Genomic DNA, 24816 nt, shown 5'->3' with positions numbered 1-24816 from the left:
AAAAGGATGGCCTTGGGATATAAGTGATTGATTTAAATCACCAATTTTTAATCTGTGATTTAAATCAGTAAGTAGGAGCCCTAGATTAAAAGCAGCGATTTTTAAATCATGGTTTTCAGTCATGCTTTTTAATTATTTGCACTGAAAAATGGTTGGTCACTGCTGAATATCAACATACTTTTCATAACATGTCATATCTAACAGTAAATTTTGTACTTTTCTTTGCTAAGTAAGGAAGCTACAACATCTTTTATCCTTTATTTAAGATCAACATATGGTCGTGCACATTATTTTTACATGTTAGAAATGATGAATGGTGTGCTCCTTTTTTTTTTGATCTGACAGATATTGTTGAACTAGTTTTGTCAGGTTGGATTTAGATGGGAACTGCTGTTAAAGTAAATGCAGAAAAGGGCATTATACATTTTTCTTATTATTAAATGAAAGCATCTTCAATGTGCTTGATCTATGAACTCATTTTTCTAATCAAAGTCTGTTGCTGCATTTATAACTAGCACAGGGAGGGAGGGAGTGTTTCTTGACGTCATGTCTTCCAAGATTTCTGGAACTAGTAGAGCTCATCCTCTTTCATTAGCAGAGGTTGGAAAAGAAAATTGTGCATTCCTCCTTTTTCAGTGGCTTCTCTGCTGTGCATGAACTCGGTATTGAACTGCACCCACTGAATATTTTCACTTCCATTTATTTGCTCTGCCAGCAGTACTTTACCACTTTGACTGGTACAGTTTCGAGGGGTTTACACAGTGACCAACATGAACTCATGGGCTGACGCTCGTAAAGATTTCAGCAGCAAACATGCCCTATTTTAGTTGAGTAAAAGACGATGGTGAGTGTAGGCCTTGCTAGTGGACTCAGTGTGGGTTTGACTTGTCTTTGTTTGGCTGTTTGTTTCTACATTTTCTCAGATGCTGCCGGGCCCTTGGATGGCAGGCAGCAGCACTGCCCGGAGTTGTGTATCTTTTGTCCTGCCACCTCTTCTTTTTATTTGCAGTAACACATGCTCATTTGACAAGCTGGTTAGTCTTTTAGAGTGCCCACAGCCCAAATGGGACACAGCTGGGAAAAGATGGCTTGAGTCCTTCCTCTGTCAAGGACCTAACTGGAGTTGCCCCTTGTCCAACCTCAACTGAACAATGCTGGATAATGATACGTGCAGCCTGGGAGAAGCTTTTTGCATCTGGTTAAGACTCTCTTGCTTCTCAGGGTACCTTGGGTCTCTAATTGATGAGACCTAGTCAGTTCAGGGTGCTTTAAAAGACTCGGGCTTGATTGCTCCTACTCTGTTCCAGCCGTTGTGCAGGTGGGAGGAATTCAGTTACATTGCAAATTAAAGTGGCGCTGAGAGGTGCTCTGAACCCGAGCTTTGTGCACTGACCTAATGTGCAGCGGACAGATAGCATGCAGATAAGTCAATTCTGAACACATCTAATATGTACAGTATGATACTATACTGTGTCAGTGGCTGGGTGGCAGATGGTTATCAAAATAAAACAAGCACAGGGATATTATTTCCCCCCATATCCCCTTTATTGAGGTGAAGGTTCCCTCCTTCAGCATACTGAAACAATGCACCCAGGGCTTTCTTGATACAGAGCAGTTAACTGTTGCACCGCTAGTCTCTTAGGTCACCTATAGACGTGAGGGACCTCTGCTGTAATGCATGCTAATTAGCACGCTCCAGCAGCCTCCACGTCACTTGTGTTGGGCATCCTCGCCTTTCAAAATGGCAGCAGGGGTGCTTTAACTAAAGCTTATTGAACGAGCTTTAGTTAAAGTGCCTCGGTGCATTTTGAAGCGCAGGGATGCTGAATACAGGTGCTTTAATTAGAGAGGCTCTCAGAGTCGCTCTAATTAAAGCACCCTGATCCACCTCCACCTTGCAGCACGTGGGCAGACGTACTTAAATAACTGTGCTCCAGGAAAAGAGGACAGCTCTATTTTATTCTGAAGCGTGTTAACTGACCTGCGGTGTTGTTAGCTTCAGGTGTGAAATGTGTTGTGTGAAGAGGGTTGGTCTGTATTGGAATTGAAGCTCTCTACCAGGATGCCAGAAAGCAGCAGGAAGAAGTAGCACCCGTGATTCAGGAGGTTGCACTGTTTTCTTAATGGCTTATCGTTTCAATCGTATCCCGTCATATCAGTTACCATTATTCTCCGGCGTGGTGATGCAGGGCACTGACTGTTGGATGGCTGAAGTCTAAAGGCTTGTCCATTTGTGGTGGTTAAAAATTCCATGGTCCTTGTGTAACAAAGGCTGTGATGTTAATTGTGGTGACCTGGGCAAATGTTAACCCTGGTGGATAATATTCCATCTCTCTCAATTATTTCTGTAGCACTGTCTGAGCACTTAGTTTTTCCTATTCTGTTTGTGCATGGTTGCTATAGGAATTCATCCCCGAGGTGGCTGCCTCAGCACCAGCTAAAATGAATTTTGTTATATTGGGTGCCGTCTACACTATAAGGCATTATCCATCTGTCTGGGCTATGGGAGAGTTTTGTGATGGCGTGTTTGCTGACGTTAAAAAAGGTGCGCGTTTTTAGCTACGTCCTATGATAGGGTGATGTGAGGCAGCTGTGTTTTGAGACGTCACTTAAAAATAATTAATTCACAATGACTGTGCTCTTTCTTACACCTAATAAAATGCCTCAGCTTGGTTTGAAACCTTCATTAACTATCTGGGGTTGGCTAACGAAACCTACCTGGAGAAAGGCATTGGTTTGTGATTAGTAAGGTCATAATTACTCCGTGGTGCTGAGCCGCTGCTCAAGCTAGATCATCAAACTGTGACTGTGTGTCCAATGAAAGTAGTCTTAATTAGCGGCACTTATTGTTCCCCCAAGAATTAATTGTGGCCATCTGAGGTATTTGTTTCTTTATTGCAACCATCATAAGCATGCCTCTTCTTTTTCTGTTGCAGCTGCGATTTGCCCGGTCCCTAAGCCTGAGCATGGCTGTGGTCACTTGGGAGTTTCTTTCCTCGAGCCTTGGGGCTTTAGTTGGGGTAACTCCAGGGACTGAAGGCATGCTGTGTATGTGTGGGGAGTGCTGTTGTGATGGCTCTTTGGGTACAGTCGTGTCCAAATCTGGGCAAATGGAAGTTTCCTGTGTCTGATTGGACTGAAGGGAATCAAGGTCCCACCGCACTGCCTGGAGAAGGTTGCAAAGAAGTCACCAACTTTAGTGGCTTAACTACCCGCAGTAGAAACTTTGAGCTTCTGCCTTCCATATGCACCAAAGTGATGGTAGAACTGGCAGGGCTTCCTTGAATGGCTGTTTTTCATGCACTTGGGTGCATCTTACGCTCCGGGGGGTTGGAGGACAAGCAAGTATCAAGGCAGATTCCTAGAATGGGTGTAGTTAAGAATACTGTTGTCTTTGGGGAAAGTATTTAAAACATTGGGTTACATGTCAGACGGGGGGAATTCTCCTGAGGATGGGGTTTTGCGGGGGAGGGATACTGTGAGACGGGGAGCTAGCAAGCTGGGAAGTGAGATCCTTTGGCTTTGCTAGCACAGGCTCATCCCCTTGCCTGGATTGTCTTTCCCGGCTCCTGTGCACGGGCTGTGCCATGACAGAGGATTCGTTTATACAAGCGTGGCATGGAGGAGTTGGCCAGCTGCACATCTGGGCCTGATGCGAGACCACCATGTTCCTCCTTGGCTTCAGTGCGTTTAAATCGGAGCGCCGCTTGTCTGTGAGAAGGAAGGCCAGCGCTTTTCTCCTCTGACTCTTCTCTTCTTTCTCATCCTGTCCCAGGAGAGCCTTACTTAATCAGTTTGGGTAAAGCTGCAGTAAATAGCTCCATGGCTGGGGCTCGGGAGAACTAATGCTGCCGTAGCGAGGGTTCAAAAGCCATTTTATTTCGTTCCTGAAAAAGCAGCAAGTAACAAAGGTTTAAACAAAAAATCTTCCCTCCCTCCTTGAAAGGGAAATTGCTCACCAGAGTTCAGTGTATATGGGGAATATGAAAAAAAAAAAAAAATAGATCAGATTAATCCTGAACAAGTGGAGGAGACCCGGTGTGCGCATATTCACTCAGCCTATTGCAGAAATGGGACTTAATAACAGGAGATGCTGGGCTGCTGTTCCCAAAGGGTGATGTTTCCCCTCCCCCTCATACTTTCAAACCGAGTCTGGTATACCGGCATCTTGCCTTTTTAACACCTCCGCCGACGCTGGCGGCAGCTCCGGTTTCTCCTTGTGACGTGGAATTGCGTGTGGCCGAGTCGGCCTGGTTATCACCCTTTGCTTGCACGGCTATTTTGAAATCTGCAGGTGACCGTTTTGTGAGCTAGACTTTGTTCACCTTAAGCAATGTTAGCTGGATCTTTAATCCTGGTAAGGTCCCTCTTGCAGGCTGGGGCTCTTCTGGGAGGCTGCCGTGCTCCCTTACATGCTTGTCGCTCTGGGGTCGGAGACAGTGGCAGGCACCCCGGTTGTTGGTGGTAATTCAGAGCGGTTTACTTCAGTCAGCAGCTGGTTGATAGATGCTAATTTTTGGAAGAACCTTCTTGAAAAAAGCGTCTATGTATGTAAATCTCATGTTTTGGAATGGCATTACTTACTGAACATAGATAATAGATGTATCAGACTGCTGCTCTATAGGGTAAGCGTATATGGAGCCCTATTCCAGGCAAGAGGCATTACCTAGATATACTTCATTATCAGCCTTGGCAAAGGCTTCCAGTACCGTCTCTAGCACTTTATCCACGGTGATGATGAACTGAGTAACTGGATCCTTTGTTTAGGGCAGTTTCTTTGTGACCATTTAATTTGATCCCGTTTCTAGCTACAGATATGGGCACGCGTGTCTACTTTTGGGGACGGCAGCCGGACGGTGCGGTGCTGCTTTGGCCACGGCTGTTTGATATGCGGTGTAAACAACAAAATGCAGTTTTCGGTTCACTTTGCCAGGTCGAGTGGAATATTTTAAAGTGTCCAGTTTGTGTATATTGGATTACTGTTTACATTTACAATGTAAAACTACCTTTTAAGGGGGTTTTACAGTTAATCATTGCTCTATGCCTGTAAGTGATTCCATTTGTTCGCGGCAATGACTTACTCCAAACCTCTGGGTATGGGATTGCTTTAGAAGTCATCTGTTTCCCTGCAGTTTTTGATAGTGCTAATCCCTGGAGGTTTGGATCTGTTCAGAACGGGCCAACTAAAAAGTTGGATGCCAAGAGGGGGGCCCTGCTCAGTGCCTGGTTTAGTGTTACAGATACAGTTTGTATTCCTGGTCTTCTGTGTGCTGCCTGCTAATGGATTATTAATGAGGATGGGGGGAGGGGAGGAGAGTCATTCCTCCTTCCTTCACCTCCAGCCCCCAAAGTGGCCGGTCTTCTCATCAGTTAAAACTTCAAAGCTAATCAAAAGGATTCAAGCCCTAATGAGTACTGTTGCATCTTTGGAAAGGAAGAGATTGTCCACGTAACTTCTGCACGAGCTCTTCGTATAAGGCTGCTAGTTCGCCAGCCTGTTTCCTTCCCTTTGTGCCAGCCGGAGCAGTCCCACCATGATTTTTACTTCTTTTCTTATCCCTAAATGGCTATTTTTTATTCCTGAAACATGTTTGACCAGCATGACTGGGGGCGGGGGGAAGAAAAAGCGGGTGGCCTCTTAATTTCTTCCACATCCTGGTTTGGCTCATTTTGCATGCACGTGCCCCCACCTCCGCCCTTTCCCACCTTTTAATGAGTGTTCTGAAGAGGTAGAAACCTGGGCCCTGCATCTTCTGGAAGTGTTGCGGTAGCCTGCCTCTCCTTTCTCCTTGCCCAAGCTGTATTTTGTTTGGACGTACGAGATCCGGAGAAGACTTGGCTAGAGAGCAGACTTCAGCAGAAGAGAGGCACGGTTCAAAATGGGCACGTTACAGACCACTTACGTGGCTTGGCGTTTGCACCTCGAGTGTAAAGAGTTCAACAATACTCCTTTTTCTCAAATATGAAAAAGGAACATGCCATTTCTCCCAAGCTTGAGCAATATGAAGACTTTCTAGAGCAGGGGCTCTCCAAGCTCTTAATTCTTACTTTCAGTCTCCGAATCTTTGGGCTCACTGATTTTTTTTTTTTTTCTTAATCACCAGCAACTTTTTCTGACGCCCTTCTTTTCAAACTGACATTTTCCTGAACTTTAAATGTGTGTTCTTGGAAGGAGCAGTTGAGAAACTTGGATCCTAATGCGTGATGCTGTGGGGGTGTGTGGGTGGGTTTTTCGTTTTTGTGCCATCTGCCAATTGGAAACCAGATTTTATTCTCTAAAAAGGTATTGACTAATTGGCAAAAGACCAAGAAGCCACATGGAAACTGGAAAGTCTTTTCTTGCTAATGCATTACCGGTTTGTCGATCGCTTTGTAAAAAGCTTATTTAAAGGACCCAGTTACCTGGCTGGTTAAGTGCTCGCCTACCCCACGTGTCAGTCAGGAACTTTTGAGAAGCAAGGGTTGTTGGTTTGGGGTGTTTTTGGAAATGCCTCTTACTGGATCAACAACGTAGTTGGTTCAACACTAGGACAACTGCTATAATACGAAATTGTAATGCTCTTAAGGAGGTTGCTACAAGTCCTCCCACCTTGGTACTGAATTCAGCTGTTGCATTTCTGTCTGGTTGCACTCTCTGATCTGGTCATCCACGGGGAGCCAGGTTGATATGAAAATCCTTAATGTTCATTTGATTGACCTTGTGCCTCTTCTTCAGACAAAGGCTCCATTTGGTACTTGAATGGCGATGTCGTGGGAGAGGCCTGTTTAATTGCATCCATCCATGTAGCAAAATTGGAGCATCGTGTTCCTCTGATGCCCATTGTTTACCTCCAGGAAGAGCGTCTCCTTATTCACTGGAAAATCATCCATTTTTAGATGGCTTTGTGCAAGACTGCTGCCTTTATCTTCCACTTGGCATGCTTTTGCTGGTGTTTGGCTCCTAGGCTGACCCTCTTATACAGTTCAGGTTTTGTGCCTCCTTTTGAATACTTTGTGTTATGCCACACTCGGTTGCCACGTAACGGTGGCATATTTGTGACACGTTCTCCTTGAATTACACTGGAAGTGCGGCAAAAGAAATACCCTCCTCCTGAGGATCTTTGTCCTTTCCAAATGCATCGCTAATCCTCTCGCTCTTCTTAAAGTCTGTCTTGCTGATGGTGGAAATAGATACTGCAAGTGAAACAACTTGCCTAAGGCTGAAAGGAGGCGTGCGGCAGAGATGGGCACGACGGTCCTGATCTTCTGTGCCATTTCTTAGCTACAAAGACTGTACCCTTGGCCCTCCTCTTCCTGAATATCCAGCAAATCCCTGTGCTTTTATTATGTTGGGCAGGGACACTTTTATGTGCACATGTTTATAGCCAGAAAACCTGCACTTTCGACAAAAAGTTGAGGAAAGTAAGCCTGTTTTCTTTCCAGAAGCAAAGCTCCCATCGCAAATGGATTGTGCCAATTCACACCCCGTGTCGAAGCAATGGGTTTGACAAAACTGACTGTTGGAGCCACGGGACGTGCGGCCCCAAAACCATGCCTCGGATCAGTAGCGAGAGAGTTAATCGTTCCTGGAGCGCGAAGCAAATGCTTGGGATCGTAAAGCAAAATACTGCACTTCCTTTGTAAATCTAAATGTAAAATGATCGTATGTTTACAAGAGCTGGAATTATTTGGGAGCCCTGCTTGTGCTCTGGATTTAGCTTGGGCATGATGTTACAAGAGTAGTATGTGGTGAGCCTAGATAAGAGTTTGTGATAGGCAGCTTGGTCAGGATTTATGCGTTGGGAGAAATAAGCCTATAACTTGTCAGTCCTTAACCTAGCAAGGCAGGAGGAATGGGAGCAAATATAAATGTAAATGCGAGCTGGGGGTGGGGAAGTCTTTTAAGCCAGATGCGTCTGGCACCATCATTCATTTAATCCAACGTGTATGTTTCCGTATGCTGCAGCATGTTGCATGAAATAACGCAGTAAATCTTGGGAGCAAAACGCCAGTAATAAAATCTCCAAATAGCCCTAGAGGTTTGGGGGATGGGGGATGAGGTTTCTTGCTCTGATCCTCTCTCTTTCATCCAAGGTGCTAGCAAAGTGGGGGAAATAATCCAGGAGTTTTAGAGTTGTGATTTGGAAGTAAGAGAAACGTGGCTATTAAAGACTTAGCTGAATGGTGTATGCAGGGCTTTCAGGAGGACCCCGAGTTTAGGCTGCTGCTTTGTCAACCGCTCTGGATTTTATAGGAAGCTAGGCTCATTTTAATTTGGGAAGGACTTTTTGGGTTTCAACTGGTCGTTTGCTTCAACTAGATGCAGCCAACTTTGCTTTGATAAGGCTGAACAACTGGGGCAGCAAAGTCCTGCTGTACTGTGATGTTTGATGGGAAGGGAAGGGGTGGGAGGGAGGGAGCAAATGAAACAAAACCCCATGGGGGAAGTTGGGCAAGTCGCCTCGAAAGAAGCCTGGAAGTTCCTGACCCTCCTCAGCCATACCAAGGTGCTGCTCTTGCCTGTTCTGAAATTTTAAATTATTTTGCGATCCCATTTATTTCTGTAAAATAAGGCTTGATGAAGCTGCCAGCTTTCTTATCTTGGTGGAAATGTGGCACATGAGCAGCTCCTGGCATCTTGAGCTTAAGAAGGTAACAGAATAAGCAGATTAACGCTAAACCAAGAGAGGATTTAGATCTACAGGAGTGAAATGCTGCAGTGATGATATTTAGTCGGCGCTATTAATTTTGAGGCTTTTTTTTTCCCTTAGAATTTCCAGTAATATTTTCTTGGCTTCCGTTCTGCTGCTTTTAATCTGAAATAGTATTTTTTTCCTCCCCATTGTCATTTAGACACGTATTTTCATGCAGATTGTAAATAGAGGAACTTTTTACAATTTACAGATGGTGAACGCTTACAATTTGATTCTACTTGAAAGAAAATTAAAAACGCTAGCAGTTGCAGGCTGGGAATTAGTCTGACTCTCCTTTGGATAAATGCCTGGTTCCCCTTGCCCGTGCCATAATGCTACCCTGAGAAAAGTAGTTTCTGTCCTTGCTGAATTTGTACCTTCAGAATTGCTGAACTGCCGCTCCCCAAGTAAATGGATCCATTTTTTTTGACCAAAGAGCTTAAGGCTTAATCAAACTATTTCTGCATCATTGACTGGTTTTTGTAATGAAAATGAACATGATAGCATTTTCCTTGTTCAGTTAACCTAATCTGCTTTCTTTGCTGTCGGATTTTAAGTCGTTGATACAGATACCTCTTAAAATGACCACCAGCATTAGTTTCTGGAGTGTTGGTTGTTTTTTAAATAAACCAGGCAGAAAATATCAGATGTCGATTCACATATGTCTGTCTTTTTTTACTGGCTTTCTGCAACTCTGTGGCTTGGGTAATTTTTTGGCTGCTCAGTAAACTGTTCTCTATGTGGAGGAAATGTATACAAGTAGTTGGGAGAATGACCTCAAGCTTTCTCCGTGCTTGTGGATATTCCTATGTATTGTGCTGGCAGCTGGAGCCTTATAAAAAAGCCACAGCATGGAAGGTTTTCACTCCCTGGCATGAGGATGCTAGCAGCTGGAATGTAAAAATAATTGGGTGTCTCATGGCTTCGTTATTGTGAGCTCCTACAATCTAGGAAGTCGGTATTGGAGATGGAGCCCTTTGGGTGCGGGTCACGCTCGTCCTGAGCGGGTGCGTCTTCGCCTCTCATCTCTACTGTTCCCAAATTTTCCTACCGGTGCAGCACTGGTAAAAAGCAGTTTGAGTGCCAGCGTAGGCAAGGCATCAGTGACTACGGGCATCTTAAATGGCGTTCATGTTTCACTCTGGGAGCAGGTTTCAGCAGTAAGAAGACATGCCGGCTGTGTCATTGGTATCTTGTCTACTGCGGTGCTGCCGTTGGCGAGGGTTCGTTAGTGGTAGCTGTAGGGGGGCCATGTTTTAGGGGAAAAAGATCTGTAGGAAAGGTCATTAGCTTTGAGGTGAGCAGTGTGAAATTAGGTAGCGGGTCCGCGATCTCACTGTACGCCGCGCTGGATCGGCACCGATCAATCTCCTTGTTTGCCGTCTCTGCAGAGAGGCCAAGTGCTCCGTCCGCATCGGGGGAAAGCAAGTGCACGGGACCATTTTGAGGAAGCTTTCGCTGCTGAAGTCTGCTGCTGCATAGTCCTGCTTCCGCTTCGAAGGTTTTTATAGTGTGCCCTTCCTGGGTCCTGGTGCTTCTGCAATAATAAGTGTTCATAGGCGGGGGTGAAGTGTCTCCGTCTCTTAGCGCCCACCTCCATAACCGTGGACCCCCTCCTGGCATCTGTGGACGAGGTTCTTGGTCCAACACATCTACAACCAGCCACCCCCCTGCATCTGTGAGCTCTCCTCATGTCTCGCACTGGTTTCAGGGCTTCAATCCCCAGGGGAAGTACCGGCGCCTTTCATCAGCCCTGGGTCTATTTGACATTTAAAAGAACTGAATGAGGGCTGGATCGTGAGTTGGAGAAGTTTCCAGTAAACCACCCCGTGCATTTTTTGCCATGTGGCAACCACAAGTCGGTGGTAGACTGCTATGAGTTCAGCGGGTTTCTTGGGCTTCTCCCTCGCCCATCCAGCTCTAGCTGCGCGGTGCAGTATCCCTAGTAGTTTTTAGGAAACCACAGCTATGATGACTTAGCTGCATCTTCCAGTGTTGTTGTCACTGCGGATGATCTCAGTCATTTCACCAGAAAATAAGCCATGAGGCCGGGGAAGCAACTGCACACGTTCCCCCCCAAAAGTCCCAGGGCAACTGTTCTGCTGCTTGCAGCTGAGGTGAGGTGAGTTTGATCTTGGCATCTCTTTGAACGAGTTAAGTTTCGTGACGAACGTACGTTCTTGGCTTTTTGAGCGGTGCTGCCTTGACCACAGTGTCTGATGCACCAGACTCGTGGTTGGACTTCCAGTGGCAGGGAACGCGTTTCAGTGTTGTAACGTCGTGGACACTAAAGCGATGCGACCCTCCCGCTCTGTTGTGGGTGGCTTTGATTTGAAACGAATTTTTGAAAGAGAATATTCCAAACGTGGAGGAGCCGCACTGTTTGTGGCGCACGATGTTGATCGGGGTGTGTTACCTTTTGGGTGGGGGGGGTGGCACATTATGTACACTTAACTATCCTTCAGGCTGTTAAAATGCTATTAGTATGTAGAGTCAGAATCCTGGCTAGGGCTAGAAAAAGGACTTGAGTGTAATTTCAGCTTTGCGATTTAATTATGTGCACACTTGGAGCTGTAAGGCTTGGAAGCAGGGGGGGAGGAAAACCTCCTGATACGTTGATTGACATGGTCCTTGCATGTCTTCAAAACGGCTGTGATTTGCTTTCACATGTATTTGTTGTTTTAGCTGTGAAATGGTTTTGTGTGGTTTTTCTTTTTGTTTCTTTGCTCCAGATGCCTTGTGCAACCGTGCAAGTCCTTTTGCTTCTCTTCCCTGCCCCCCCCCCCTCCATTTTTCTCATCTTGAAAGGGTAACACTTCCTTGCATTACAGGGGTGCTGTGAGAACACATACATGAAAGGTTTTGAAGCACTTGGAGGAGGCCTACTGATTTAAAAGCACTACATAGGAAGAGTGGCTATTATTACTGCTGCAACGCTTGTGCAGTAGACTTGTACACGGACAACAGTAATCGTAACATTAAACTCTTTCTTAGTTTTCTCATGGGCTGATTAGTTTGTTCCCTTTTCAGAAGTGTGTGTGCATGAGCTGTGATCGTTTCTGTTTGTATTTTTCTTATGACAGTCTGTTCTGCAAATGTAGTAAACAGCTTTTTGTCCATTTGGCCTCTCTCTCTCTCTCTCTCCCTCCCCCTCCCTTTGGAAAGCAGCCCTTTGCCTTGCTGTCTTTTAATGAAAGCATTTGACTAACTTCCTTGCCCCCTCCCCTTGTTAGCAGGGCCTGCTTCATCACTGCTGACCTTTTAAAAAAAATCGGTATCCTTCCTGTATTTTCTGTTGGCTTGGTAGGCTGGTTACACTAGAATCCATGTGATTTCTCGATAGGACTGACTCCACAGCACTACAGGAAGATGCTGAGATACGAACAAAAGACTCTGTCACTAAAGAGCTCAGAACTGTACATCTGGAGCAGGAGGGAAAAAGCGTCTCCACTATATAGAGGGAGGAACAATTGCAGCATTACAGAGGTCACAGGATATAGTAATGATGTTTAGATGGAAACTTAACTTGCTGTGAATGAAAATGTGCTTTCTTGCATTTCCCACTGCAATTGAATTTCTAAAGGGCCTGAATGCTTGTTTTCATCTTTTTTTCCCCCCAATTCTGTGGGCTTGATTCCATGAATGCCTTTAGGACATTTCCTTTGGTTATGAAACAGAAATGAAGACATGGAAGATGAACAGTAAATGAGTAAATAGATGCTGCCCAAGGCTGCGACTCTCTTGACGTTCTTGACTACAAGTGGTGTAATGAATCTGGAGCCATCTTTGTACGCGAACAAACCAGAAGGCCTTGACTGCCTGAGCTGACAAGCCCCGCTCGGGTTTGGTTCGCTATGATCCAGCTGCATGGATGCTGCGAGCAAGGGAAACACGCGGGTTGCCTGTGTGCCATCTAACCTGCCTTGAGAAGGTGATGGCAACGCCTGACCTTGTCTGCGCACTTGCACCGTGTTAGGGGGTGGGGGTTGGTCACTCTCCTATTGTAGGTACGCTTGTAAGGTGAACCGAAGTCAGTGAAAAGATTACAATTATTGTGCTTACACTTTATTTCGAGCCTGTGATAATGCTATATTTTGTATTGCTTTGCCTGCGCATTAATGTAACGCAGCACAGATGCAGTGCATGCTTTAAGATCTGGGAAAAGCTGAAGGGGATGCAGCACTTGTTGCTTGAAGTTTGGCAGCTGCATTCATGATGCAACTGGTCCCAGGGTAAAGCTGAGACGCTGCAGCTGGGAAACGCATTGTATTTGTCCCCCTAAAGACTGAAGTGGTGGGCTGATTTCCTTCGCCCTCTCCTGGTCACACTTCCCTTTACATTGTGCGTTGCCCTCATAGTGTGGAGCTGGGTCAGGCTCCCCCACTTACCTCATCCAGGTTTGGCTGCAGTGGCTTTCTTCTTTCTGAGGTTGGTCTGATCCCTGATCACTTCAGCTGTTACTTCCCATTGATGGGGCTCGCACGGTTGGTAGTGGTAAATGGCTGCACACATCAATGGAAGAACTCCTTCTGTTTTGGCCCAGGCTTGTAATTCCAAACACTCTTTGCTTCTCTTTTGTTTTCTCACTCCAGATATGTCTTGCAGTCCTTTATAAAGATGAAACCGCTGTCTTCCTCTAGATCAGAAGACAGCAAATCAAACGCAATCCATCTCATCCACAAATGCGCCGGCTTTTATCCTTTCTGCCCAAGAAGTATTGGTGAAAAAGATGGGCCTTGCAGTGTGTTCATAAAGATAAAAAGAAAATCTAGCCAGTGTAAGAGTAAAGTGGAGGAATGAATTCCAAATTTGATGACCCCTCGTGGCAAACAGCCTGAGGCAGCTCCCACTCAAATGCCAAGGAAGTTGCAATAACTTACAATAATAAGAGCAGACCAGGGAGGTGCTCTCTTTGCGGGGGTTTGGTTCAAGTCTAACACTTTGTAAATCTGGGGTCCTACAAGCTGAAAGCCAGCAGTTGGCTAATTAATTGGTGTCTGTGTCTAGGTTAATTAGCAGTATCACACAACTTTCTGAAGTGACAGAGCATGGATTATTCTAATACAGTTTCTATTGGGGGAAGGTTGCAAGTGCCAGCCTAGGTAGGGGATGGGGGGAGAAGTGAACGTGTTTTTTGCCACTGCTCCCACTCCGATTTGTAAAGATCAGTTCACAAAACGCAGTTCACCTTCCTCTGCAGCGCTAGTTCCCTTCACAGATGGTTGCTTCCCTCAACCAACTAGCGTCAACCCAAGTGATTTAGGATTGCACTTCAGCCGGTCTCCATAAAGGTATGAGAACATATTCAGTAGCCATGGTCAGGTGTGTAAAAAAGAAAAAAGGGAAGCAGGTGGTTTTATTGCCACCGCCTTCAGTTTTAATAGCCCTGAATCCATTCTTCTTGCCATTCCTCTTTGGAAAATTTGTATGTGTATTTACCGATGGGCGGGGGGGGGGGGAAGCTTCTCTCCATTTCCTTTTAAAGAAGAGAGGAAAAAGCATTCCTTTAGGGACCTTGTGCATGAGAAATCACATTTGGGATATGAAAGTGTAGTGGGGAGACTGGCTGCTCGTAGGCAGTCAGCTGGCTTCCTCAACTGTTCAGCATTTAACCAACCTGACCTGTGCTGTGTCTTGTGAGAAGGTTAAATGGTGCTTGCAGAATGGCTTTGACTCCTCAACAATAAGAGTAAAAATAAATTTAGCTCTGTGAATAGACAGAGAACACGCTAATGTACGGGGAAATCGGGTCTCTTTCCCCCCTCTCTGCTTCTATCTCAGGAGCTCCTCTGAAAGCCTTCTTGCTATGTAAAAACACACAGCCCTCGTTGAGGTGCTTCTAATTTGACAGTCGCTGTATTAAAAGCTGTTGACCTTTCTGTGTTTAGTACTTGCATGCTCCTATTTCAGTAGTACAGCATATTTTTCTGCAGCTCTGGCTCTTTTTTTTTTTTTACTCTCCAGTGATGAAGCTTTCTATTGCTCCAGCGGTGGTGGGTGTATGGTGCTGAAGTAGCCCCTGTGAAAAACCTGTTTTTTAAATACTTTAAAGAGCTGTCAAATTAAATCATTCTTAATTGTTTTTGAGCTTTTTTTACTGCCACATTGATCTCTTTTTTTTTTTTTTTTTCCAGCTGAGTTCTGATATTCCTGTATGCCACAAATTATGATGTGAAGCCATTACAGTGGGTTTTGGGGAGGCTATTATGTATACATGGGAACCCCCAGTGATTTCATTGGGACCAGGTGCGTGTGTAAGTTAGGGATGTTCAGAAGGGGGGTAGGATTGGTGCCTGCCACAGCATGGAAAAAACAAGTAATTGTTTCTCTTTGAATTTTTCAGTCTGTTTTTTTAAAAAAAAAGGATGTGTAGTACTGTTCAGCGCCAACTCATTCTGTCTCATCATTCAGGGAATCGCCCTGCTGGAAAGACGGGGTTAGTTACAAACCCAAGTGCATACCTTGAGATGGGGATTTTCCAAAGAGTGTAAAGCACTTAGACACCCTAAACCAATGTAGTTTGGGTGCCTTACTCCCTTGAAAATCCCAGTCTAAATGCATAGTTGCAAAACTGAGTGTTACAAACTCTTTGTGCCCATTTTTCTCCCTTGTGCTATACACAATGAAGCTTTCGATATCCCCCTGCCCCCATTTTTAATTGTTCCTAGAAATGTGTGCGGTGTCAAATCTTGTTTTTGTTGGAAGAGTAGACAACTGGCGTTGAAGTGGCCAGAGTCCTTAAATATTTTGCCAGGAATTGTCCTCCCCAATTTTTGCCAAGTATTTGAGATAAATAGGTGTTAACAAAAACAAAGAGTTTTTAAACATCTTGCTAAAACTCCCTTCTCGGCTTTGCTAAAGCTTCAGCCTTAGTACCCTCATTCCTTTAGTCTTGCAGCAGAAACCGGGATGTTTTGAAGGTCTGGGATTTCAGATGGAGGATAGGGGCTCTTAGGTTGCAAAGCTACAGCAAAAGCACAGCTTTCCTCCCTTGCTCTGATCACCTTTACAGCATTCCAGCTCTCAGACTTTTTGCAGTATGTTTTAAGCATTACGGATGGTTTTTCCAGGCCACTTCCAAGTTGGAGAATATAAGTTACTACTTGTTAAAAGCGTATGTGTGTGTTTTATACTGTGCATGCAATAACAATTACCTTTTTCTCACCCACTTCAAAATTTCAATATCGTTTTCTCAAATAACTTACAGAATGAGGAGAATATGTGGGGTTTCTGCTCTGGCCACAAGCGATGTAATTTAAGCTTCTTACTAATCTCATGGTACATCTTACTTTATATTTTAGTGGGGGAAGGGATGGCTCTAGGGTGGTTTTTTTTGGTTAATTCGGAGCCATGCTGAAATATTTCAACAATGCTTTCAGTCGCTGAATTAGATCCTTTCTGCAGAAGTTGCCTGATCCGGTGGCATTGTGTTGTAAGTAACCTGAATAAACACAGGCAGGTAAAAAGATTAAGGGGTCAGGAATAATTTTGGGTTGACCTGCCAGTGAGGTGGCTAGCAAGGTTTATGAGGCTCGGTTACATGTCGCGCCCCATACTGAGCAAGCTCCTCCGTGTGGCTTTTAAATCCCTGGTTAGAGAGGGCAGAGTTCGGAGGGCAGAGCTGCCTCAATTTTGTTTTAAGAAAAGTTACTCTGGCCGGGGCAAGGGGTCAGACCGGATGTTTTTGGGGATTTTTTGTTCCAAAATGGTAAATCCCAGCCCTGATGTGAGTGGAAATGCAGCTGAGCGGCAGGCACTTGGAGGGCTGAAGTGGACGCGGGGGAGGACGTGTGGTCCATAGCTCAGCAAGAGGGTTGGAGATTGCAGCGCCATGTGTTGCCACGAACATTTGTTAAATAACACCGTCTGGACAAGTCCCAGCGTGTCCAGCCTTGGGCTTGGTTTGTTAGATACTTTAAATGAATTTGTACATTGGTTTCCCAGCCGATGACCTTTCGCAGAGCGTGTTTGTGCTCTGCCTTCAGGGCACATCTTTGTCCCTGCTCGTTCCTCCACCCTAAGGGCTTCGCCTAGCGGTGTGGGAGAGCACGCTTTCTCTGCGCGTGGCTTGTGCCAAACCACGTTAAAGCCTGGTTCGCCATCACGAGTACCATTTACTGCTTGGTACAAAATGCATCCGGGTACTTTATAGACAGGGGTGGGAGCTTCGAGGTAGACTTCAGTGGGACTATCTCTTCCCCCTCCACTCCCAAGGTCCCAGTCTCAAAGCCTCAATCTCCCCTCCCCCCCCCCCCAAAAAAAAAAATACCCACCCTATTTCCTTCACCAGTTTGTTGACCCCAGTCTTCCCTCCCCTTCTTTGTGGGATCCTTTCAAATCCTCTGAATATTTTTTTCTCTCAAAAAAAATGATTTGGGCTTCTGTGCCCACGCAGAGGAGATGGGACCAAGGGAAATAAATGACAACTTAAAGTGGTTTTTAGTACACTTGCTAATCCCAACTCCAGGTAAGACTCCCAGGTAAGGCAAGAGTGCTGGGAGCGAACGGCGGTGTGCGGGAAGGCATCGGGGTGAGACGAGGATTACAGGAACGAGATTATCACGTGAGGTGCAGGGAAGTAGTGGCTGACGCTGGATGCCGAATGAGGTTGAAATTCTAGCCGTGATGCACCTAGATGTGCTGTAACAATTTCCTCCTCCGCCTACTCCCCAAAAAACCCGCGCTGCAAAGAAACCAGTCAGATAAATGATTACTTAAAAGTGCCAACAGTGGCCGTCTGTTTAAAATGATTACTACACGGCCCCTGTGTTTTACTCCGGTGGGAAAGGACCTCGACCGAGTAAGGCTTTCTTGAAGCTTTATTTTTAAGGGGGGGATAAAAGCTTACGTAAATATAAATGCTGGTAGAGGATGTCAGGTTGACAGGCTCAGACTTCAGATGTTCAAATGGAAATCCTCAAGCTGCCAAGAAGATAGGACTGTTGAGACCAGAGACTGAAGAAGTGTTCCTTTTGCAGACTTTTACTGTTTCTGACATTTTACATGTCAGAAACAGATGGATAGATAGGAGGGGAAACCCCTCGTACAGATGTATCCGTACTAAATGGATAGATTTGAGGGGAAATTGAAGCCAGGCAAATGGATCCCTCTAGTATTTCAGGGCCACAGTATCTCTAGTTCATCACGGTAATGGTGCGGGGGAAGACTCTTGCCGCTATGGTCGTGGACACCTGAGAGAGATGCTGGTGAACTCTGCTGCAGATATTAAGGGGGCATCCACAGGTTTAACTTCTTGTTAAAAAAGCTTTGACTCTGAGCATTTTAATTATTACTGGTTTTAATTGTGAATTGTGACTGTAGTTCGGTTCACTTTTGCTTATGCCCTGCATTCATATCAGGTGTTGATCGAGTGCTTTTGCACTGTTGCAGTACTTGGGGTCCAAAAGTTTCAGGGAAAATTGTATATAACTTTGATTCCACTAAAATTGGGGTTAGGAAAGGGGAAATCCAGGGAAATATTTACTGGTCATAGGGGTTTTTAAGTGCTTTACTTGTTTTCTTTTCTTTTTTTTTTTTTTTTTCAAGTGTTCCTAAATTTGGATCTCATCTTGGACATGAATTTCATGGGGTGGGGGAGGGGGGGTCTACTTGGTGTCCCCGAACCTGGAAGCATGAGTTTCCCCCAAAACGTTCATTTGGAAGCACGTGTGAATGGGAGAGGAGAGCAACTTTATCAGTCTTGAAAACAGAAACTTATCTAGAGCTGTTTGTGGTGGTACTGGAGCTTTGCGATCATTTTCACAAGAATTAGGAGAGAATTAGCCATTTGGCCTTCCCTTGCAGAATGGAGGCGGACCTTTGCCGGCAGCAGAAGCTGCAGGAACCATCAGTGAGAGCAAGCTACTTCACAATTCATACGGTGTCCTTTTATTTTATTTTAGAGTGCTCTTATTTATTGGAGTGCACTTGTTAAACTGTACTTGATGGCTTGTTCGGGATGTGTGTGAACAAGGGTTACAGGGAAGTCAGAGTAAACAGAGGAGCTGGGTCTCCACGCAGCCCTGGATTGAGGACTCTGCCTCCCTGTTTTCTGTGGCAGGTTGCTGGGAATCCTCTTTTGCTTTCTGGCACGCGTTTGTATTGGCAAGCGGTAGATCTGAAAAATGGAGGGGCGCGGGGCTGGTATTGGGCCCATTCTTGTCAAAAGCTGTGGGTTTTTTGTGGGGTGGTTTTCTTTTTTTTTTTTTTTTTTTCAAGAAGGTTTTTATTGCTCTCAAATGCTGATAATCCAAGCGAATACTTTAATGCTTTCTTTTCTTTGCAGTTTGGAGCAGGGAGCCATCCAGCAGCAATTGTGCATGCTCTTTGGGGAGGGGGAGAAGTGCATCCACAGCCAAGAAGAATAAACCTCTTGTTACAGATAATTAGTGTGGCTTCTGGTGCATAGCTGCTCACAGGCTTCATATTTTCTACGTGCCTTTGCTTGGCTTCAGGTTAGATTGCTTGCATCTTAGCAGGAACAATATAACTGCTTAAACGGTAGAGCTGAAATCTAGCATTTTAAGCACAGTGGCTATAAGTCCCTGAACCGTCTGGATTTGAATTTGTGCGCCTGTATGTATTCCTCTTTTCCCTCCCCACACCTCCTGGAAAATCGGGGATGAAGTGGTGAGGCAGTGGTGAAAGTAGGGTTGTCTTGTGTTTCCAGCTGGAGTGAGTGGCCAATTGGTTAAAGAGGGATTGGTTTTAAAAAAACAACCCGCTGCCACAGTTGCTTGGTAGTAGCACAGACTGTGTTTTCTGTTCTTAAGCTGATATGTGGAGTTTCCCCAAATTGAGCAACCTGGATTTGTTCAGTTTCTGAGGCTGACCCTCCTTTTGTACATGTCAGCACTAGATCAGGAAGGGACTGTATCCTTAGTTGACCTTCCAGGCACATGCCTGGAGTCAGTCCCCAGTATCGGCATTCATAGCCTTGGGGGCAGGAAGTTTATCAGCTCTGGCTCTTCCACTTGGCCTCACTTATACCTGGGGCGTCTTGGCCAGAGCCGTTTCCCACTGACTCTGTTGCAAGGCTAGGGAAGGGTTCATCGTTACTTGCTACTTCTTGCTCGCTGTACTTCGGAAAGGACTTGCAAGGCCTAAAATAGAAACAGAACGAGAATAAAGCTCCACTTTGCTGTTTTGCATCTCACTTTTGTAATTACTCCACGGTTTAAAAAAAGGCTTTTGAAGAAATGAATACTGTTGCTGCGGCATAGGAGTCCTCTGGTGCTGCATGCATATTGACAAATAAACTAACGTTCTGCCTTGACTTAGTTTTGGTCTCAACCCCAGAGGCGTCTGCCCTTGAGTGACTGGCGGAAGTACCCTTCCCAGTGTACTTGATACTGTGCTTTGGAATGAACTGGGTCACAACAGTGGCAGTATTAAGCTTGAGTTACTCTTTTCAAGGCTGCCGGCGAAGAGGCTTTACTCTGGCTAGTCTTGTTCCAAAGAAGAGGGTCTTTCCCTTGTACCAGACTGGAGGACACCAAACAAATGCATAGACCAAGGGTTGGCCGTGTTTTTGGACAGAGTGCCAAAAACACCTGCAGTCTTAACTTAGAAGTTGGCATGCCAGGGGCATGGCAGACACCAGGGGAACTGCAAAGCACTCGATCCTTGCTGTGGCAGCACAGCCCTGGTCCCTTCCCCTCCATCCCCAAGGCACATGTGCCAAGCAAAATGCCTTCATGTGTCACGTTCTGGCACCCATACTGAGGATTGCCCAGCACAGACTGTCTCTGATTCAGAATGGTAGTATTTGCTTGTGTCCATCCTTTTCCAGGCTCCTGACTTATCCAACTGTTGAACTGCAAAACATACATCTCAGTGGAGCCATCCAGCCACATAAGTGTGGGGCTGAATCGCTACTGGCCCAAGGGGCTGATCTCTTTGACAGTCTGTGGCATTGAAAGTCTGTAAGAAATGCCTTGCCATGGTGACCAAAGGCATGGCAAGCAGCTCTTGTTCTCTGTAAGTTGGTACCTAGGGCTGATGCTCTGCTTGCCCCTCCATATGGTCCCATTATTGCTTAAGGAAGAGGAGAATCCTATGTTGGTCCATATTGTCCAGGCAGATTGTCTCCGGAGTTGACAAATGCCAGTTCCCTACTTGCTCTGTTTGTTCAGCTCTGTCCCTTGGTTAACTATGAGAAGTTGCCACTTCTTACTACAGATGGTAGCATTTGTAGCACCCAGATTACATGATGATCTTTTGAGTAGCCATCACCTCGGCCAGGGGAGCGAGCAAACTGCAGACAAGGGGTCCCATTGATTTTTGCTTCACAAGGACCAAGTGGGGCTGAAGGTGCCCCTTGAGTCATCCCATTGGTGTTCCCTGGCAGGTGTTGCTCATCTGCCAACCATAGCACTTGGGTGGCATCTTCTCCAAAACGTGCCAGTACTAGAAATCGGCCAGACCCGGAGTAATGTGGTTGAGTTGGTCAGGCTGAACCTACTGAAACTATTTGCTAGGTCAGATGGCAGTTTTGGGAGAGCAGTCCTTTTCAGGTGAGTGCTGGAGCTCGTTACGCCTCACTCTTGCTGTACCTAAATGATAACTGTGGCTAATTTCCTGCCCTGGGAGCTGTGGTACTTGGGGCAGATTAAAATAACTATTCTTTTTCTTTTCTATTAGCCTTTTCCTAGCGCTTTTGGGTATATCTCTTTAACGCTTGACGATATCAGGCATGTGATGGTATACGTTCTGAAGTCCTGCTTTAAACCCCATTAATTTTGAACACGCTGCCTTGTAGGGATGCTAGGGTCCATTATTGTGTTATAATAAGCATCTATCTTAGAAATAGCATGACATAGTGGGTGCCATGAAAGGCATTGGGGAATAGTCAAACAAGCATATGTACTTGTGTGCCGCTGATGTGTGGGTGCTTACGACGGGGAAACAGTTTTTTGTTTGGGACAAGTGACTTCCACTCATCTAAGGGTTCGAATTCTCCAGTAAAATGGATTTTATGCACTAATTGAAGAGCAGCAAGATTATAACTTATAAAGTTGCAGCATGCATGCTTAGTTTTACCTTTAAGTGACACCATTAAAATGCATAACCTTCCGGCTGAAAAGGAAACAAAGCAAAACACCCCCCCCCCCCCCCCCCCCCCCCCCGGCTCCAACTCCAGACAATGCTCATTAATACAGGCACAGTCTGGGCTAAGCTTTTCACACCTCATTAAGGCTCCTTACCTTGTTTCTCCAAGCATCTTATGCCTCTAATAGCAGCCTTGGGATTGACAGGACCTGGTAAGTTCGGTGCTTCTTTAGAAACCTTGAACTTGAGGGCTCCTACTCATTTTCACCAATTAAGTTGTTAAATGGACTAGATGGACAAACCTAGTTTGCGGAACTATTAGAGTAGTTGAGAAAAACTTTTTAGTAGATAGTGGTCCTGAAAAATCCTAGGCTTTTAAGTGGTTTATTCACGAGACTGATTTTTCGGACAACTGTTGTTTGTTATGTTGCCTTCAGTCTATAGAGACTATATGAGATAATTATAGGGATTGTGACATGTAATGCAATAAGTGTTGGGATGTTTTATTACATGAGGTATAAGCCTGACAGTCTTTCAGGAAAACAAAGTTTAAGCGTAGGGAGCTGGTCGGTCTGTTAATGCTGGCAGGATGAAGTCTGATGAGCCGTAGATGTCTTAATGCAGGAGGAGGTAGCAAGGAGGTTGGCGGGGATGAAGGGATCAACGAGTTTGCGGCTCACCAAGGTCAAGCAGGAAGCCCACCAGGACTAAGCAAAGCAAGTAAGAAGGTTTTGCGTATTGGGAATGATGAGTAAGGTTTGTGTGGAAGTTTTCCGGTTAGGTCTGATTTAATTTTTAGACCTCGGAAGAAGCTGATGTAATGAGAAACCTAGCTAGGGTGGGGAAAGGAAGAGGAATTCTCTGCTAGTACGAGGGTGTTGGTTGGAGCTGTGTTGGTCTGCGATATCTTTTATTAGACCAACTACATAGCTGGAAAAATTCTTCTTTGCAAGCTTTTGGGTACAAACACCCTTCTCGTACCCAAAAGCTTGCAAAGAACAATTTTTCCAGCTATTTAGTTGGTCTAATAAAGGGTATTGCATCTACCCAAAGAGCCTCATCTGCTAGTAGAGGTAATCCACTGTCCCATGCGGGTTGGCTCCAACGGATGAGCTCGCGCTGGTCCATCTCGCGTGCCGGTAAACACGAAACGCATAGCTTTCCAATCAACAGTGTCCACCAGCTGAAACACCAACTCATCTCCATGAAAGAAATTAGGGGGGGTATTGCTGGCTGTTATCAGCCTTTGATGACAGTTGTAACAGTAATCGGTGAGATTTTTGGAGGGCGTTGCAAAGACCAAGGTTGCAGCTAAAATTACAGCCTCAGGACTTGAATAGGAATTTGCAAAGCTGAATGACTTGTAAACTCTCTAATTCCTCTCCTCTTTTTGCTGGGAATGAGCAAACCTCTCCATTAGCTTGGGGAGAGGTAGTTAGCCCTGTTAACTTCATTCCTCTGGGAATAATTTGCAGTTGAGTATTGGGGATTCTGTGCTTTTTATAAGACCAGTTCGAAGCATTAGTAGTTATGCTAAACATGATCTTTGCTTCCACTGCTTGGGATACAGCTGCCTTTATAATAAGGGAAATTCACCGTGTGGTGCCTTTTTGTTCAGCTTAGTCTCAGTTTTCTTTGCCATTACTTATCATATATGTTCCATGTGAACTTAATCAGGTTGAAAATTGCCGTCAGTTGTGTTCAGCAGCAGCCAGCCCCTGGTCAGACTACGGGGTTGTAGGTCCGCACTCTGCCCCGCTTGAGTTTTTTCGCACCAGTTTTGGAGCACTTCTGATGCCAAACCTGCCCCCTTACCGTTCTGGAACGGCGGAGCCTGCCTGGGCTCGTTGGTCAGTGGGCAGAGCCTTTGAAATCCAGCAATCTGAAAAGCTTCCTTTAGCCTGGCTTCCCATATTGTGGCTGATATTCAAAGAGAAACTTGCTTGTTTTACGCTTTAAATAGCCTTCAGATGGTAACATGGATAGTGGGAGAACACAATACAGTGGAGACTGCTCGATTATGTGGGCTCTGCACTTCTATTATTAGATCACAATAACCGGAATGAAAAGCTGTAGACACTGCCTTGCATTTGAGCCATTGTGTATGAGTGATGTTTTTTAATTCGGAGAGTCAAAGGCCTTGCAGGCTCTTATTCTGTTATTTGCAACTCGGCCTTGGGTTTTTTTCTTCCTCTTTACTAGATTGCAGGGAAGGTTGTGAAGGGCAGAGCCTGCTAAGTGGCTGCTATTTGAAACTAGCTTGGTTAAAAATAATAATAATAATAATAAAAAAAGACTCCTTGCATGGAATAACTTTGGACAATGGTACAGTAATATAGCACTTATTTTTTCCATTACTGTGATCAACAGTGGGTGGAAAGGAGGGAACATGTACATGATAGTTGGCGGTGTTGTCATACAAGCTTGAAAATAAGGCCGTCTTCATTCACTGGATTTATCCGTTGACAGGAATAACCATTTGCTTTGGAAAACACGAACAGAAGAGTAGTTACGGAGGGGGGGCGTTAAAATGAAAAATGCTTACTCTATCTTCTTTTGGGAGGAAATCTTAGATGCTTAAGTTGTTTATGGAGTGAAATTTGTATCTGTTTTTATAACTAGACTGGAGTAGGGAACTAATTTGCCTCCTTGCACACAGGTGGTTGAGATCACAGTGGTTTTAGAAGGATTGAAGCCTTGGTGGTTAAGGAGCAGTCCTTTAGTTGATGGCAGATATGTGCACTACCCCATGCACAGGAAAGCAATTGCATATAGGGAGCCTAAGAAAGTTTTGTTTCTGGCTCTGGTTGAGAGCCAGGTGATTTGAAGCATTTTGCTTTACTGTACTTTGCAGAATAATCAGCTGTCTGAGCTGAGAGAGCGAGGTTCCCAATTCTGAAGGTCCCCAGTGTCTTAATTTAAAAAAAAAAAAAAAGTGTTAGGCCTGGGGAACTTATAACTGCATCTTTAAAAAGACCTTGCTAAAGATTGCAGCATGGACTATCTGAATGGAAGGTATAGAAAAAAGGGTTGCACCTTTCTCCCAGACCTCTCCCATGCCTCACCCTCCCCTGGGAACCTGACAAAGATGAGA

The 24816-nt window shown here is 45.2% G+C and overlaps 1 protein-coding gene across 3 annotated transcripts in view; it reads left to right on the top strand.

Moving 5' to 3' along the window:
- The window catches only part of SRGAP2 (SLIT-ROBO Rho GTPase activating protein 2), a 163794-nt gene that overhangs the window by 2097 nt on the left and 136881 nt on the right, over nt 1–24816 (top strand). The window lies entirely within an intron of this gene.

Source organism: Crocodylus siamensis, chromosome 13 (assembly GCF_052110815.1).
Source record: "Crocodylus siamensis isolate JL-2025a chromosome 13, ASM5211081v1, whole genome shotgun sequence".
In the NCBI taxonomy this organism is placed as follows: Eukaryota; Metazoa; Chordata; order Crocodylia; family Crocodylidae; genus Crocodylus; species Crocodylus siamensis.
The sequence above is the reverse complement of the archived record's forward strand: the minus strand, read 5'-3'. Positions and strand labels throughout refer to the sequence as shown.